The sequence below is a fragment of the Pteronotus mesoamericanus genome, unplaced genomic scaffold (assembly GCF_021234165.1).
Source record: "Pteronotus mesoamericanus isolate MK-2021 breed Mesoamerican mustached bat unplaced genomic scaffold, CSHL_Meso_final scaffold_651, whole genome shotgun sequence".
Classification (NCBI taxonomy): Eukaryota; Metazoa; Chordata; class Mammalia; order Chiroptera; family Mormoopidae; genus Pteronotus; species Pteronotus mesoamericanus.
The window spans coordinates 12,638,131-12,654,309 of NW_026555325.1; the positions used below are offsets into that span (position 1 = coordinate 12,638,131).

General features: G+C 33.4%; 1 protein-coding gene across 2 annotated transcripts in view; it reads left to right on the plus strand.

Annotated features, from left to right (window-relative positions):
- The first annotated feature begins 708 nt into the window (after positions 1-708).
- MBD5 (methyl-CpG binding domain protein 5) overlaps positions 709-16,179 on the plus strand; it is a 148,635-nt gene continuing 133,164 nt past the window's right edge. The window contains exon 1 of one of the 2 annotated variants that reach the window (XM_054562611.1): positions 709-826. The gene's annotated coding sequence lies outside the window, so the exon portion shown is untranslated. The remainder of the gene's footprint in view (positions 827-16,179) is intronic. The other variant, XM_054562610.1, reaches the window with a different exon arrangement.

Here is a 16,179-nt window from a genome sequence, read left to right on the forward strand (position 1 = left end):
GTAGAAACACACACTATTCTGACTTCATAGAAGGTCCAGTTTCAATTTTCAATATTCATTGCTTTAATTTTAAACTGATAGGTCATTTTTTAATGGTTTGGTACTCAAATAGAGCAAATATCAGTAAACAGTATTTTATTCAAACCACTGAATATCATTTATAACAACAAAAATATTCTCCTTTTTAATTGATCAGTTTCTTGTGAGTTCATAACAGTTTTAGGAGCTGATAAAATCAGGTTTCTAATTTACAAAGCTGAGGGCCAGGTGGTAATAATACCTACCTCACAGCATTGAGGTGAGGATTACTTGAGATGTGAATGGAAGTAAAATGTCACTTACAGTAATATACTCTATGAAGGGCTTCTATTAATAACCAACCCAGCCCAGGTATTTATTTTTACAAACACATATATAGCATATACTATTGTATCTGGCAGTGTTGTGAATATTTTATGAATATTTGTAGCAACCCTTCTAGTTGAGTACTGTTATTATGCCCATTTTCAAATAAGGAGACGGAGGTACAGAAATGATAATTTTTCCAAAGTTATGCAATAAGAGATAATATTTCCACCTATTTACCTATGAGACCCTACTTGAAAACAGGCCACCTGTATAGCCTCCAGTCTGTGTTTGGGAATGGTTTTCATTCAGCTGCCCTTTTGAATAAATGTGTGTGTTTCCCGTTACTTCTGTTTCAGAGAGAAGAGGTGCTCCCATCTAGGGACTCATAAAGGCCTACAGCATCTAGAGACTTACCGCCTCCTTTACGCTGCTGGATTTCACGGCACTTGTTATGTTTTTATCAGTTTCTCTCCAGAAGGTAGGAATTGTGGGTTCTTCTCTCCTGGAATTACTATATAATTATAGTTTTCTTGTCTGTGAATTTACCTTTTATTAAATATGGAAAGCATCTTCTGATATCTATAAAGTCAAACGCCAAGGAGTTGACATAATCACATTGCCTTTAAAAAAACATATTTCTATTATAAAATTAATATGTTCATTTTAAAAATATCTGTATGACATTAAAGTATAGTACCCCTACCACCTTGAAATAACTATTCTTTATATTTTGTTAAATGTCTCTCTGAATTTATTGATATATATGTCTGTGCATAACATATGTCTATCTAATTATTTTGATTATGACCAGAAACAATAGGATATAAATGTTCTTTGACTAGACTGCTTCTTTCACTTAGCAAGTTGTGGCAATTTTCATGCCAGTAAATATCATCCACATTACCACTGCCAATGGTTATATAATATCCCAGTTTAAGGCTGTAACATAAACTATGTAACCACTTTCCAATTACTGAGCATATGGGGTCTTTTCAACTTCTCCCTGTGGTTAACATGCCTTCAGTGAATGCACTTGTACATACATCTTTGAATTCATGTCTCATGAATTTTTTTAGTACAATTTCCAGAAGTAAGCATTGCAGAACCTTAGTTCCTAGGCATGCTCTCTGATGAAAGGGTTCCATGACCCAGAATATAAGGAAATATTATTATCCACTGTCTTAGAAAATACAAATATTTAGTATACTAAAGTCTTAGAAATCAAACTTATTTGATTATAGAATCCTTTCTTAAAATAACACCTGTCTGTAGGATGTTGATAGTTTGAGAAGTTGTATATTTGTATGGGAAGGGCACATATGAAAATTTTTTGTACTTCCTGCTCAATTTTTCTGAGTCCAAAATATCTCTAAAAAATAAAGTCTATTTTTATAAAAGCAAAGAAAAAATTTTAAAGGAGAAAATAATTTAGGTGCCATTATATAAATTTACATTGAAAATTAAATTTAGACTTGCACACACATACACAAAATAACATCTGACAACATCCACTTAATGCTTTGGAAAATATTAGTTATGGTATATTCTTAAAAATGGAATTGGTGGATCAAAAAGTAACTATGGTAAAAATCTCTACCAAGTTCCATTTTTACCAACAGTTTATGAGTGCTACTTTATAGTTTTGTCATTTGATATTAACTGCTTTTGTTTTTAAATAAATCTGAAATGAGAAAAGTATATGGCATTTTAACTTTCATTTACTTGAATACTAGTGAGAGAAATATCTTTTTGTATTTTTATTTGTCCTTTATATTCTTTTTTTGACCATCTCATTTATGCTCCATTCCAAATTTTTCTTGGGCTTTTTAGTGGTTTTTCTTGATTGCAAAGAATCAAGAATCATATTAAGGATATTAACACTATAAATCATGTTATAATTATTTCCCATTTTTTCATTTTTTTATGTTCGCTTTGTTTTGATTTTATGTGCTTCATTCTTGCCATGTAAGGTTAACATTTTATGAGGTTAAATCTATCTGTCTTCCTCTGCATGGATTCTGGTTTTGGTGTCTCTATGTACACTGGCTTTTAAACTTTATTTTTAGTAAAGTTTCAAACATAGAAGATTTGGCAGAATAGTATAATAAACCCCCATGTACCTCGGTTTGGCTTCAATAATTAAGAACTCATAGCTAATTTGTTTCTTTTAAATCTCTTGTATTATTTTGAAGTAAATTCAAACATCAGGTTATTTCATCTTTTAATATTTCATTATGAGAGTGACTCTAAAGGTCATTTTACCTAATCTGTATTTTACATTTGCCATAGTTTTTCTTGCCAAAATCATTGACTTCCAATACAAAATAGTTTTAAGGTTATACCAAACATAACATTAGCTAAGACCAGTGTTATCTAATTTAGGATTTTAAAATAGCCTCTATGAGAATTTCATTATACTAGCTAATTGTGACCCAAAAAAATGTGTTGCTCATTACTTAGGCATTACTTTTTTTTGTTTTTCTTTTGTTTTTGACCCATACTTTTTTGTTACTAGTTATGTCTTAGTAAAAACCCTCAGTTTGCATTTTTACTAAATGCCTTATTAGAAGCTATAACTTTTTATACCATGATATAAATATTATTTTTCTGTCTTCAGAAGCTACTCTCCTAAATTGTGGATTGTTTTACTATATTGATAGGGACTTTACAAGACTTTACAGTAAAACTTTACATATACCTCTCCAGAGATGTAACAGATTTTTTTTAACCCTTGAATTAGATGGAATACAAATTTTTACATGTTTACATGATTAATATCTGACCAGTTTTTAAGGTATCAGTTTAGAAGAAAGTAGTACCTTCTTAGGGTCTTCTGTGGGGTTTGATAGTGAATATAATAGTTCATCATAGGAAATTAGGAAAATATCTCATGATTACTAGTGCCAGAAAGAGTACAGAATATCATCAGATATGGCTCTTATTCAAAGAAGGATACAAAAAGCAAACTTAGTCTCAACTGAAAATAGAATTGTCAATACATACGAAAAGCAGAGAAGGAAAATAAGTGTGCACCTTAGTCGTAGTTAAGTAAAATCATGTAAGTTTTAATAGTTAGTAGAGACCTTTGGGTTAATATTGTCAGGCCATACTGTTTTATGAATAAGGAAACAAAAGAACAGAGAGTTTAAGTCAAGTTAGTCCAAAGTCACACAAATGTGTTTTTCCAGTTTTCTCAGATGGCATTCAACATGTTAATGAAAGGTTCTAAAAGCTTATCATTATTAACAACAATAACTAACAATTATTGAGTGCTTACAATGTGGCAATCTACTACATACTTTAAATCAATTTTCTCATTTAATCCTTGCAATCTACTTTTCAGTAAGAACTATTACTATATCCTTGATAGAGGTGAGGAATCTGAATCTAACCCAGACAGTCTGAGACATACAGCCCTTGCTCTTAATTGCTGCTCACAGGAGAGGAGATTCTTGCTTGTTATAATCAGTAACATGTTGTATTTCACTGTCAACTCAAGCAAACAGGGTTATGGGAAGAACAGTGAAGAATTGCCATGATCAACCCTAGAAATAAAGCAAAAGTGGAAACTTTTGGCAGGATAGATGGCAAGAAGTGATATTTTTGAGATCCTAAGTAAAAAAAGTAAAAGGTCTAATTAAAGAAATTTGTGACATGATTTGTATGATCTCACCTATAAGCGGAACCTAACCAACAATGCAAAGATGCAAGGCAAATAAGACCAGCAACACTGAAAGGAAAAGAAATCAACAGAGACAAGAGGGAAGGAGGGAGGGGGGCAGGGAAAGGGAAGGGAAGGGGAAAGTCAAGGAACATATAGCAAGGACTCATGGACAAAACCAAAGGGGAAGGGTTGAGGGAGCGGGGGAGGGAGGGGGCAAGGGAAAGTGGTGGGGGGAAGGCAGAGGCAAATGTATTTGAAAAGTAAATAAATTTAAAAAAATTAAATTAAATTAAAGTATTAAAAAAAAAGATATTTGTGACATGATTTGATTCTAGCTTACTCCCTGATTTTTCAGGGACTATTGCATCCCTCAGTTCACTATTGCATCTATAAAAATTATTCTGGATTTTCAAATAAAAGATGATTTATGAGAACTGTATTACAAAATTCTGAATTTGCCAAACTCCTCTCCATTATCACTCCTTTTCATATTCCCTTTAAGAACTTTATGTATTCAGTTACATGTATTGTGCCATGTCATCCTTAAGCATTTTTGTTATAAAAATATCTTTTTAATAAATCAGTAAAGAAAGCAACACTCTACTGTATCTGTTGCGCTAGGTTTTAACACTTGCTGCAGTTGATATCTAAAGGTACATAAATTAGACAAAAAATGAAATTATGAAAAAAATTTAAAAAATGAATCTACAAGTTTAGTTCTAAATAGCAATCACAATTTTAGTTGAGGCTTTTCTGAGGGATTGTGAATAATGATTAGGTGAGATAATAGGCCCGCGGCAAAGCCTCAGCACATTCACGCTTGTAGCCAGCCATTTATCCTCAAACAGTCTTTAGCTTGTAGAGTATTGTTTGAAATACCAGAGGGAATCAAACCTGAAGCTGTCACTTTATCCCGAGGGCCATCTCAGGAGTCTGAGTTTTAAATGGTAACATAAATGTTTACCAAAACAAAAATCCTTGGTAGGTTTTTCAGATAACTGTTGCTTTATTTTATTTTTACTGCTTTGGGGTATGTTGTTTTATTTGCCTGCAGAAGGAATTATGTATAAAAATTGTAATTATTGTTGAAAATTGTGTTGAGCTGTGTAGAGCATCTATTTAGGGGAAATAGGTAAGATTTTTGTTTTAAAAAAAGATAATAAATGCCACCTCTCATTTTTATTAGATTTTCATGGAAATTTATGTTTGGGAGAATTCTGATTTGCTATTCTTTGCTGAAAATATTCTGCTATCTTGATCTTATCATGTAAAATTATAAACTGATTAGTGTGAATATTTTAAAAGCCCTAAAGTCTTGAATTAATGGATAATTATGTATTTTCAGTTATCAAAACCTCAGTTTCCTTGTCTTTACAGCTATTAGTTCTAACTTTCCTAAAAACTTTCTGACTTAAGTTGGTAAAATGACTCCCCCTTTTTGTTTTTTTAATTTTTATTTATTGATTTGAGAAAGAGAGAGGAAAGAAAACATCGATTCATCGTTCCACTTATTTATGCATTCATTGGTTGATTCTTGTATGTGCCCTTGCCTGAGATCAAACTTGCAACCTTGGTGTATTGGGATGGTGCTCCAACCAACTGAGCTACCCGGCCAGGGCTGAACCTGGCCACTTAAAACATATTTACATGATATAGTAAAAGGGAGGGAATTAACAAACCAAAACATTTTCTTAACTCACCCGATTTATGGAATAATAATGATGATGAGAATAGTAATAAAAGTAGTAGACAAGAGTAGTAATCCTCTAATAATGTGAAGAACTTTAAATAGGACTTACTATATACCAGGTACTATTCTAACTTTATTATCCCCATTTTTAAAATACGGAAAATGAATCAATAAGAGATTAAATTGGTAAGTAGCAAATTCAGGATCAGACAACCAAACAAGTACTTGAGACAGCATAGCAGAAAATTCTCAGTCCTTCTGAGTCTCACATCACTTTATATAAGTCTTTATGCAGAGGATATAGTGGCAAACAAGGTACACATGGTTTTTTATTTCATTAAATACAAAATCACACAATAATGTATTTAATTTCTATATTACAAAGTGATGGGAGAACACATATGGGGACTTCATATATTCTCAATCAGGCTGAGATCTGAGGGATGAGTGGGACTCACAAGGCGGAATTGGGGAGTAAGATAGGCAGGGGTCACATTATGACTTTTGTGGTCCCTAGACATGTTGGCCCCTGCCTCCAGAAAACATTAATATATTAAAATTATATTTTGCAATTATACTAATATGAAGACAAATATGTTAATATTATACATTAAAACATTTCTCTACATAGAAGGTTTTTTCCTATTATTTTAAATGAAATTAAAATATTCATGGACCCCTAAAATATTATGAGGCCTAGGCATTTGTGCCTACTGTGCCTAATGGATAAGTCAAGCCCAGGGGTGGGTTAGCTGTATTGGGCCTCAAACATTCCAGTAGGAAGAAATAGCATAAGCAGAAGCTTCTAGGGGCTTGCTTGCTCAGGAAACTTAAAGGAGACCAGTGTGGCTAGAGCGGAGAGTTAAGGGGAGGAAGGCAGGGCCCCGTAGGCTGTGTTTAGGATATTTATATTTGTTCTAAGGGCAATGGAAAATCTCCAAAAGGCGGGGGGCGGAGGGGGGGTGTCTGCTTAAATTAAATTAATAATGCACATGGTTAAAATCAATAGTTCTTTGGTCCCCACTTAAGCCTCACTTCTCTTTCCATTTTCTTTCTGATATTTATCTTCATTTTTCCAGGTAAAAGTAATCTACCTCCACATCAAAATTTTTATTTATCACTTTTAGTCATCATATATTAACACACAAGCACACACACTCACACACATAAATAATTAAAGGAGGCATTATCACTCACTCACCCTAACCCCCGCCTCCACCTTTTCTCTATCATTCTGCATTTAGTTTTATCTCTATTTTTGATTTCTCTGATGTTAACTGTGGATAATAAACTACTACCTTTATTTTTTTTGTCCCATTAACTATAGGCACTGCTTTGGCATTACTCCCTGTGTCAGATGAGGATATTAGTGCACACACCTACTCCATGGTTCTGTCCTCAGTTCTTTCATTTTTATATTTCTAAAATTCCATTTACATGTTTTATAACTACAATTAAGAATTTATATTATTGTGTGAAAGGAGCCTTTGCATTTGCTCTTCCTTCCATCTGAAAATTCCAGTCACCCAGATTATCACATTGCTTGGTTCTTTCCCTCCTTAAATTGCTGACCCAAGTGGCAGCTGCTCAGTAGGGGTGTTCTTGATCATCTTACTGGAAACATCAGTTCTCCTACCTGACATCTTTTTTTTTTTCATCCTTACCTGAGGAAATGCTTATTGATTTTAGAGAGAGGGGAAAGAAGGGAAAAAGAGAGGATGAGAAACATTGATTGGTTACGTCTCATACCCTCCCTCATCTGGGACCGAACCCACAACCCAGGCATGTGCCCTGACCGAGAATCGAACCTGTGACCTTTTGGTCTATGAGATGATGCTCCAACCAACTGAGCCACCGTGGCCAGGGCCCTACTTGGCATTGTTGCTCTACTTTCCTTCTTATATTTTTCTCCATTGTATTTATTGTTACTACAAATAGCATACTTTATATCACTTAAGTTTTGGAATTGTCAGTCTCTATATTCTTGACTGTAGCTCAAGAACACAAGGATTGTTATCTAGTTTAAGTAATTTGTTTGATTTTTTGTTTATTATTTTCCCCCATGCTATTATATTCTCAGTACCTAAAACAGTGCCAAAAACAGAATATTTGAATTAATGATTAATTATAGTGCCAAATAGTCTTTTTTGGTTATGTGTCCTTACTTAATGCAATTTCTTTCACTTTCTTAAAATTTTGAATTGTCTTATGTTGCTTTGCATTATTGTTCTTTTTTCTGTTTATGTTTTTATCTTTCTAAATATTTTTTATTAATTACAGTTAGCTACAATATTATATTAGTTTCAGGTGTACAGCTCAGTGATTAGATATTTCAATAACTTACAAAGTGATCACCCTATAAATCTATTACCCATCTGACACCATACATAGTTATTACAATATTATTGGCTGTATCCCTTGTGCTGTACTTTCCATTCCCATGACTATTCTCTAACTACCAATTTGTACTTTTTAATCCCTTCACCTTTTTCACTCATCCTCCCAAACCTCCTCCCATCTGGCATCTGTCAAAATGTGTCTATGAATCTGTTTCTTCTCTGCATGTTCGTTTAGTTTGTTTTCTAGGTTCTACACATATGTGAACTTATATGGCATTTGTCTTTCTCTGTCTGACTTAATTTACTTAGCACAATACTCTCTAGGCCCATCCATGTTTTTGCAGCTGGGAAGATTTCATTCTTTTTTATGACTGAGTCATATTCCATTGGATATATACCCCACTCTTTGTTCACTCATCTGTTGATGGACACTTAGGTTACCTCCACATCTTGGCTATTTTAAATGATGTTGCAGTGAACATATGGATGTGTATATGTTTTCAATATTGTGTTTTTCCCAGAAATGGAATTGCTGTGTTCTTCTTTGTCTCTTATTATAGTCTTTATTTTAAAGTATATTTGTCTTATATAAGTATCGCTACCCCATCTGTTTTATTTTTGTTTCCAGTGTCATGAAATATCTTTTTCTATCATTTTACTTTCAGTCTATGTCTGTCTTTCAATCTATAGTGAGTCTCTTGTAGAAAGCACATGTAAGGGTAGTGTTGTTTTATTCATTCAGCCACCTGTGACTTTTGATTAGAGCATTTAATCTATTTTCATTTAAAGTGATTATTCATAGATAAGTATTTTTGCCATTTTATTATTCATATTTTTGATCTTTTTATTTCTTCTTCAGTAAGACCCTTTAACATTCTTGTAATACTGGTTTGGTGGTGATGAACTCCTTTAGCTTTTTCTTGTCTGGGAAGCTCTTTATCTTTATCTTTTGATTTTTTTTTATTATATTTTATTGTTTATGCTATTCCAGTTGTCCCAGTTTTTCCCCCTTTGCCCTCCTCCACCCAGACCCTTCCCCCTCCCTCAGCGATCCGCACACTGTTGTCCATGTCCATGGGTCCTGCATAAATATTCTTTGGCTACTGTATTCCCTATGCTGTCCTTATCCCTGTGACTATTCTTTAAAAACCAATTTGTACTTCCTAATCCCTTCACCTTTTTCGCCCATCCTCCTGACCCCCCTTCCACCTGGAAACCATCAAAACATTCTCTGTGTATGTGATTCTGTTTCTATTCTGCTTGTTCATTTATTTTGTTTTTTAGATTCAATTATTGATAGATATGTATTTATTGCCATTTTATTGTTCATATTTTTTATCTTCTTAAAGAAGACCCTTTAACATTTCATATAATACTGGTTCTAAATAATAGCTTTGCTGGGTAGAATAATCTTGGTTGAAGGTCCTTGCTTTTCATCACTTTGACTGTATCTTGCTAATTCCTTCTGGCCTGCAAAGTTTCTTTAGAGAAATCAGCTAGCAGTCTTACGGGAGTTCCCATTTAGGGAACTACTGCTTTTGTCTTGCAGCTTTTAAGATTCTCTCTTTGTCTTTGTCTTTTGTATTTTTTTTAGGATGTTTCTTGGTGTAAGCCTCTATTGGTTCATCTTGTGTGGGACTTTCTGCACTTCCTGGACTTTTATGCCTTATTTCCTTCACCAGGTTAGGGAAGTTTTCTGTAATTTTGTTTTCAAATAGATTTTCAGATAGGTTTTCACTTTCTTGCTCTCTCTCTTTTCCTTCTGGCATCCCCTTGATGTGAATGTTGGTACACTTGGAGTTGTTCCATAGGCTCCTTATACTCTCCTCAATTTTTTTGTATTCTTTTTTCTTTTTGCTGTTCTGTTTTCTGCTACCTTATCTTCCAAATCGCTGACTGAATCCTCTGCTTCCTGTAATCTACTGTTGACTCCCTCTAATGTAGTTTTCATTTCTGATATTGTATTCTTAATCTTTGACTGGTTCTTTCTTATGTTTTTTTATCTCCACTTCTATGTTTCCTATCTTTTTGTACAGCCTCCTTTAGTGAAGCATATCTTTAATGACCTCCTAAGAAATAATTGTGGATGATTTTTTTTTAACTTTTACATGTTTGAAATGTTTATTTTATTTCTCACTAGGGGTGTGTCCAGTATCTAATTTCAGAATGTGCAAGCCTGGGTGCAGGGCCTGACTGGGGGAAAGGGGAGAGGTGGAGAAGGCGTAGGGGTGTGTGTATCATTATTGGAGAGAGAGAAAAATGCATTAAAAGATGGTACATTTTGACATTTGATACTGTCTAAAAACTGACCTTTTTGTTCCACTTCTGCTTACTTCTTTTTATGATAATCGTAACAATCATTGTGTTAAAAAATTGTAGATAAGGCTCAGCCTTTGAATAATATGCTGAAGAGAAGCAATTACTGCCGACCTGTGTGCCATCTAGTTTATCTGGAATATAGGGTACAAATTGCTTTCTCTGTGAACTTGGAAAGTGATGTTCCACGGCCTTCTAAAATTCATTACCACCACACTCAGTCCTTTGAAGCTCCTCTGCTTTTTCCCTCTGACAACTTTTGGAGTCCACTCTAATTTTTCTTGGCATTTTTTCAGTTTCTAATGATGTAGGTGCAGACTTTCTATTCATATTGTATTTTGAGAGCACTTTCATGTGAAGAGTTCCATTTCTAGAAAATTATCTTGTATTATTTCTTTACAATTTCTTCCTTTTTCTTTTTTTTCTTCTTCTTTCCTCTGTCACTTCTATTATTCTTCAAAGGACCACATGAGCTGAACAACTAATGTCTCATTTTTTCAATGGTAGTTTTTGTTTCTTTTTAAATCTATTTTCAGGAAATGCTCTCAGTTCTTAAAACAAAAACAAAAAAAAAAGATTTATAGGAGGCTTGAAATGGAAAATTATGTTTTTATAGTCTAAGAGTCTTTTATACTCTGGGGTTATAGCTTGTCATTTCTTTGTTTTCTTTTTTTTGTTTGTTTTATGCTGAAGAGGATAGTGATTAAGAGCACAAATTCTGGAACCAGACCAAGTTTGAATTCTGATCTCTTACATTTAGTATCTCTGTGATCCTGAGCAATTTTAAATTGTTTGTCTCTATCTTAATCCAAACATGATAACAGTAGTATATCTGACTCAGAGTTCTGAGTATTTAATGAATTGATAAGTATAAAACACTAAGAACAATATCTGGAATATTGTATGCTTTATATATATTTGCTATAATTGTTACTATTATAATCACCATCGTTATTTTGTGGATATGATGTCTATTCACTGTTTCTGAAAATACTAGCTAGAGTTCTTTTCTAAAATTTTAAAAATATGTTTATTAATTTTAGAGAGAGAGGAAGGGAGAAAGAGAGAGAAACATTGATTGGTTGACTCCCATACAGATCCTGACAAAGTTTCAAACCTGCAACTCAGGCAGTTGCAATGATCAGGAATCAAAACCTCAACCTTCTGTTGTACTGGATGACACTCCAACTAACTGAGCCACACTGGCTGGGGAAGGAGTTGTTTTTTGTTGTTTTTATTTAGAAGACAAATATATCTCTAATTTGATAGATTTTTTAAATTTTTTATTAAATGTATTGAAGTGATATTGATTAATAAAATTATATAGGTTTCAGGTGTACAATTTTATAATACATCATCTGCATATTGTATTGTGTTTTCACCACCCAAAGACTGGTCTCCTTCTGTTACCATTTATTCCCCCTTTACCTTCTTCTACCTTCCCCAACCCCCTTTCCCTCTAGTAATCACCATACTGGAGTCTGTATACATGAAGGGTTTTGTTTGTTTGTTTGTTTGTTTGTTTTTGCTTGCCTCCTCTCATTGTGGTTTTAATTTGCATTTCTCTGTTGCCCATCTGTATGTCTGTTCTTTCCCCTCATTTTAAGGTTTTTCAGAATTTTGGCTATTAACCATTTATCAGATGTATCACTGGTGATTCTGTTCTCTCTTTCAGTGAATTGCCTTTTATTTTGTTGATATTTTCCTTTGCTATACAAAAACTTTTCAGTTTGATATAGTCCCACTGGGTTTGTTGGGGTTTTTTTTTTCTCTTTTGTTTCCCTTGCCCAAGGAGACAAATGGGCAAAAGTATTGCTACAAGAGATGTCTGAAAGTTTACTGCCCTTGTTTTCTTCTAGGATTTTTATAGTTTCAAGTCTTACATTTAAATCTTTAACCCATTTTAAGTTTGTTCTTGTGTATGGTGTATGAAGGTGTCCTAATTTCATATTTTTTACATGTATCTGTCCAGCTTTTTCAACACCATTTATTAGACTGTCTTTACCACATTATATGTTCTTGACCCCTTTGTTAATATTAATTGATGATAAAAGTATGGATTTTTTTCCCTGGGCTTTCTGCTCTGTTCCTTGATCCATATACCTGTTCTTATGACAGTACCAAACTGTTTTGAATACAATGGCCTTGTAGTATAGTTTGATATCACGTATTGAACCTTCAACATTGTTCTTCTTTCTCAAGATTACTGAAGCTATTTGGGTTTTTTTTCTTTTTTTGGTTCCATATAAATTTTTGGAATATTTGTTCTAGATCTATGAGATATACTGTTGGTGTTTTAGTAAGAATGCGTTGGATCTGTATGTTGCTTTGGCTAGTATAACCATTTTATGATGTTAATCCTTCCAACCCATGAACACAGTATATCCTTTTACTTATTTGTATCTTCAGTGTCTTATAATTTTTTGAGTAAAAGTCTTTTATCTCCTTGCTTAAATTTATTTTTAGTTACCTTATTTTTTTTGTTGTTGTTGCAATAGTAAATGGCATTGTTTTCTTAATTTCTTTTTCTGAAAGGTCATTATTGGTGTATAAAAATGCCACTGATTTCTGAATAGTAATTTTGCATTCTCCTAATTTGCCTGCTTATTTATTAGATTCAGTACTTTTTTTGGTGGAGTCCTTAGGGATTTTCTCTGCAATATCATGTCATCTGTGACTAATGACAGTTTCCTTCTTCTGTTCCAGTTTGAATGCCTTTATTTCTTCTTCTTGTCTGGTTGCTGTGGCTCTGACTTCTAGTACTATGTTGAATAAGAGAGATGAGAGCGAACATCCCTGTCTTATTCCTAATCTTCAGGGAAATGCTTTTAATTTTTGCTTGTTGGGTATGATGGTGGCTGTGCATTTGTAATATATGGTCTTTATTATATTTTGGTATGAGCCCTCTATTCCCACTTTCCTGAGAGTTTTTATCATTAATAGATATTGAATTTTATTAAATGCTTTTTCTGCATCCATTGATATGGTCATGTGATTTTTATTCTTCATTTTGCTTATATGATATACAATGTGTATTGATTTGCAAACATTGTATCAACCTTGCATTTATGGAATAAATCCCACTTGGTGTATGATCTTTTTAATATTGCTGGTTTTAGTTTGCTAATATTTTGTTGAGGATTTTAGCATCTATGTTCATCAGAGATAATAGCCTATAATTTTCTTTCTTTGTAGTGTCTTTATATGGTTTTGGGATTAGGACAATGCTGGCCTCATAAAAAGAGCTTGGAAGTCTTTCCTACTCTTGAATTTTTTGGAATAGTTTGAGAAGGATAGATGTTAGTTCTCTTTTGAATGTTTAGTAAAAGTTTACCTGTGAAGCATTCCAGTCTATGACTTCTTTTTGCTGGGAGTTGTTGTTGTTGTTGTTGTTGTTTTAACAAAAGTTTATTCTTAAATGTACAACGAGCTCCAGGACAACACTTTATTCTAGGTGTCAGTGGCAAGGGATATTGTGGCAGGGAATCCAGATGTTAAAACAGGGATGAAATTAAAGAACACATTGCCTCGGGCACAAGGAGCAGCTTACTTTTTGCAAGATTGATTAATTTCAACTGTGTCTAGGGGACCCTTCTTCACAACCTTTGCTTTTTAGCTCCTCAGGTTTCTTCTGCCCCTTTTTTTGCGTCTACTTAAATGCTTTATCTTCCTCATTCTCCTCCTTGGCCTGCTTCTTAGGCTGCTTCAGGGGTTTCTTGCCACCTTCTTGGCCAGATATGATGCCTTTTGCCATTTGCTAGAAGTTTTTTGACTATTGCTTCATTTTCATTAGTTGTAATTGGTCTATTCAAGTTTTCTGAATCTTCCTGGTTCAGTTTTGGAAGATTGTATGTTTCTAGGAATTTATCCATTTCAACCAGGTTGTGCAATTTAGCATATAGTTGTTCATAGTATTTCCTTACAATTTTTTTTATTTCTGTGGTATCAGTTCTTGCTTCTCGTCTTTCCTTTCTGATTTTATTTTTGGGGAATCCTCTCTCATTTTTTTTCTTGTTGAGTCTGGTTAAAAGTTTGTCATTCTTGTTTATCTTTTCGAAGGAACAGCTCTTGGTTTCATTGATCTTTTGTATTTTCTCCTTTTTTTTTTTTTGTCTCTGTGGTATTTATTTTCACTCTGATCTTTATTATTTCCTTCTTTCTACTTTCTCTGGGCTTGTTTATTGTTGTTTTTCTAGATTTTTTTAAGTGTAGGATTAGATTGTTTATTTGAGATTTTTTTTCATGCTTCCTGATATACCCTATAAACGTCCCTCTCAAGACTTTTCGCTGTGTCCCATAGATTTTGGATTTGTGTGTTCATCTTCATTTGTTTGGAGGTAACTTTTGATTTCTTCCTTGGTCTCGTTGTTAATCCTTTAACTGTTTAAAAACATGTTATTTAGCTTCCATGACTTGGAATGTTTTTCAAGATTTTTCTTTGTAGTTGATTACTAGTTTCATACCATTGTGGTCAGACAAGATGCTTCATATAATTTTAATCTTCTTGAGTTCATTAACACTTATTTTATGTACTAACACATGGCCTATCTTTGAGACTGTTCCATGTGCACTGGAAAAGAATGTATATTCTTCTCCTTTGGGATGAAATGTTCTGTAAATATCAATTAAATCCATCTGATCCAGTGTGTCATTTAAGGTTGCCATTGCCTTGTTGATTATCTGTCTGGAATATCTATCTATTGATGTCAGTGGGGTGTTAAAATCCCCATTATGACTGTATTACTGACCATCTCTCTCTTAATGTCCACCAAGATTTCTTTATATATTTAGGTGCTCCTTATTGTGTGCATATATGTTTACAAAGGTTATATGGTTTTGTTGAATTGATCACTTTACTATTATGCAGTGTTCTTCTTTGTCTCATGTTATGGCCTTTGTTTTGAAGTCTGTTTTGTCTGATCTGAGTATTGCTATTCCAGCTTTTTCTTCATTTCCATTTGCATGGAATATATTTTTCCATCACTTCATTTTCAGTCTGTGTGTATCATATGTTCTAAAGTGGATCTCTGGTAGACATCATATATATTGGTCATGTTTTCTTATCCATTCAGCTACGCTACGTCTTTTTCTTGAAGCATTTAATCCATTAACATTTAAGATTATTATTGATAGGTACTTATTTATTGCCATTTTATTCTTTATACCTGTGTTCCTCTCTGTTTCTTTTTTTTTCTTCTTAAAGGAGGTCCTTTAACATTTATTGCAATACTGGTTTGGTGGTGATAAATTCCTTTAACTTTTTGTTGTTGTTGTTTGGGAAACTTTATTTTGCCTTCAATTTCAAATAATAGCCTTGCTGTATAAAGTAGTCTTGGGTCCAATCCCTTTTGGCCTGAAGTGTTTCTGTTGAGAAATCAGCTGACAGTTTTATGGGAGTGTCTTTGTAGGTAACTAATTACTTTTCTCTTACTGTTTTTAAGATTCTGTCTTTTTCTTTAACATTTTGCATTTTAATCATGATGTGTCTCGGTGTGTTCCTCTTTGGGTTTGTCTTGATTGGGACTCTCTGTGCTTCTGTACTTGTTTGACTTTTTCCTTTACTGGGTTAAGGAAGTTTACATAAATTATTTTTTCAAACAGACTCTCCCTTGTTCATTCTCTTCTGCTTTTGGTACCATTATGTTCCAGATGTTCTTACACTTGTTGTCCCAGAGGTCCCAAGATGTTCCTCACATTTTTCAACTCACTTTTTCTTTCTTTTTTTTTTTTTTTTTTTTTTTTTTTTTGATACTCTGGGTGCTTAATGTTATCTTGTCCTCTAAATTGCTTGTTCGATCCTCTGCTTCATCTAGACTGCTGTT